Genomic DNA, 3,117 nt, shown 5'->3' on the forward strand with positions numbered 1-3,117 from the left:
GGTAATGTTCCCATCCATGCAAAACTCGCACTAAAGCATATAGCTCTTTGTCATAGATAGGATAATTGAGTTGCGCTCCAAAAAGTTTCTCACTAAAGTATGCTATGGGGCGCTTCTCTTGCGTTAACACACCTCCTATGCCATTATGTAACATCCCAAATTTTCAATTTGGAATGTTATACATAGATCATCATTGCATATCATATTTTCTATTGCATTTTGACAAATCCTCGATAAATCCTAAGAACCTCAAGGACCCTCGGAGAGAGTTGGAGATTTTCTCGAATTTTCATATTTGATTTTCATCAAATAATAAAACGAGGATTTTGGTTTTAATTATTTTTCTCTCCGGAAAAATATTTCATTAAAAATAAATGAGAGGAGAAAATATGACTTCTCCAAAACAATTGAAATATTGGAGGAAAAATGTTAAAATCATTTATTGGATTTTATTCGGATTTTATTTGCAATTTTAATTGCATTAAAAAATATTGCATGTTTTCAAAATTTTATTTTTGTGTCAAAAAATGTTCACCCTCTTCTAAATATTCTAACTAGACGGGGAAATTTTGTTTTATCTTTTTTGGATTTTTATTTATTTTTCTACGAATTGTTCGGCGGAACGTTTAAAAAAAATTCGCGCCGCGCCCGACCGGGCCGAGGCCCAGCCGAGCCGCCGGCCCATCTCCGCGTTCTCCTCCGCGAGCACGCCGGACGCCGCCGCAGTGTCCGCCACGGACACCCCGCCGCCGCGCCTTGCCCCCTCCTCCAAGCACCCCTTCCCCCCTCTTTATAAACCCCGCCGCCGCCCCCTCCCTCTCACCCTGCCGCCGCCCCGCACCCCGCCGCCGGAGCCGGAGCCCGAAGGCCGCCGCCGCTCGCCGAACCCCGCCGCCGGAGCCGCCCCTCGCCACCCCCGAGCCCCCTGAGCCCCGCCGCACCCCGCCGCCCTCGCCGGAACCAGCCGGAACCCCGCCGGAGCCCTGCCCCGACGAGGTATACCTCGCCGTCGTTGTCGGTTTTGTTTAAAAAAAACCGTTCGTTTTAAAAAAAAACCTAGATCGGTTTATTTCTTCGGTTTTGTTATTTTGTGAACGTTCACCGACCCGTTCGTTTAAACGAACGCGTTCATCGGATTTTCTCTGTTAACGAACGTCCGTTCTTTAACCATTCGTCCGTTTTTCTTTTTCATCGGATTTTTCCGCGATTATCTCAGATCTCGATTTCTGATCGAATCTTCGTTTCTGTTTAATTTTTTGCTCGTTTATCGGAATCATGCGATTCAAGCGCCTAGAGTTTCGTCTCGAAATTCTCTTTCCGTTTAACCTACTCAAACAAGTTTTGCTACTGTAAAATTTGACCTAGATCCAGATTAGTAAACAAAGTTTGTTTCTTTCGCCGTTTGACTTTCGTTGCTTCGTTCGAGTTGATTCTTTTTGCAAACCGGAGTTCTTAAGTTGAACTTTCTGGTTGGATCTTTCATTCGAGTTTTACCTGTGCATTAGATGAGTACTTATTGTTTGCTTGTTTGTTTGCGATAGAGTACCCGGAGTGTGCCGCTTGTTACTTTGAATCGCTAGGTTTCGCGGATCATCAGCAAGGCAAGTAACACTTTGATCATATACCTTTCATACCCAGTTTTTATTGCATTAGATCTATTCCTCAAACATTGCATGATTAGGATCTAATTAAATTGTGGGTATTGGGAAGTAGTTGAGGTAGTACCTATTACCTGTTCTTTTATCAAACCCTTGGGAGTTACTTCTACGTTTGCTATTATATTGCCATGTTATGCTCGTAGACGTGGATTGGGTTTGAGTGATATTCATGACAGATGTGAGATTGTTAATAATGGTTTACTTAAGGTGGCAACTAAAACTCACATCTGGGTGGACTGAGGTACCTCGGTATTCCAGGATTGCCTGTTTTTCTTTTGGACCGCCACCCAGGCTCAAAGGGATCATGAGATTATTCATGCTAGAAACTTCCGTGTGCAGCCACAAGCTATTATGGGCTCTAGCATAGTTGACTAAGTTGTGTGAACTCTTACAGTGGTAGACTAGCAGATGTAGGGGAAAGTAGGTGTAACTGTCTACCCATACGTAAGGTGCAAACACTTCTGAAAGACTGTGTCTCGATCATCCGTTTCTCAAACATCATGTAGTGCGAGAATCAAGCGGAGGCGATCGAGTCTTGTGGGGAAAAGTGCACAAACCTCTGCAGAGTGTACAAACTAATCATGGTTAGCCGTGTCCCCGGTTATGGACAATTTGAGTATCTAGTACCTGGATTATCATGTGAATCTCATCACCATGTTACTTTTAATTAATTTTGTTGGGTTATTGATGACACCTAATTGGGATTGAGATGTTGTCAACCATCTCAATGTTTAACAACCACCATGATAGTTAAATAAAATTTATTCCTCTGCAGTAGGGAAAAATTGGCTTTCCGCAAAAACTTTAACCATGAGCTTTCCACCAGCCTTATATGCATGTAGTATAGTATTATTACTGTTCATTATTTCTCTATGTGTTACATTCCCAGCATATTCCATGTGCTGACCCGTTTTCGGGCTGCAACGTTTCATGTTGCAGACTTTTCAGACGACGAGTAAGGTGCCTTAGGTCGTGGTCTTATACTCAGTGATGCCGCTGGAGTTGATGGACTCACTTATCTTCCAAGTCTTCTGCTGTTATCGTTTTTAGATGGCCTTAAGCCATATTTATCATACTTATTCTCTTTGGAGATATTTGATGTAATAAGTGTGTGATTGCTACTCTGTTATAAATCCTCCATTTGTACTGTGCGTGTCAGCATTACTGATCCAGGGATGACACTGGTGCATAGCAGCACAGACCATTTGAGGTCTGGTCGCTACAAAGGTGGTATCAGAGCACACGCTGACTGTAGGACACGACCACTAAGCTTAAGCCCTAGAACACTTCTCTCTTCTCATTTCTGACCCCTCTCCACTTTCTACTCTTTTAGGAATGGCGGATACAAGGAACAAGTTCATGCAACCAGATGAAGACACGCCTTTTGGTCGACACTTGAAGGAAGTCACCAAGTACTTGAACATAGGAATACCAAGCATCACCGGAACCTACAACGCCA

This window comes from Aegilops tauschii, chromosome 6 (assembly GCF_002575655.3).
Source record: "Aegilops tauschii subsp. strangulata cultivar AL8/78 chromosome 6, Aet v6.0, whole genome shotgun sequence".
NCBI classification, from domain to species: domain Eukaryota; kingdom Viridiplantae; phylum Streptophyta; class Magnoliopsida; order Poales; family Poaceae; genus Aegilops; species Aegilops tauschii.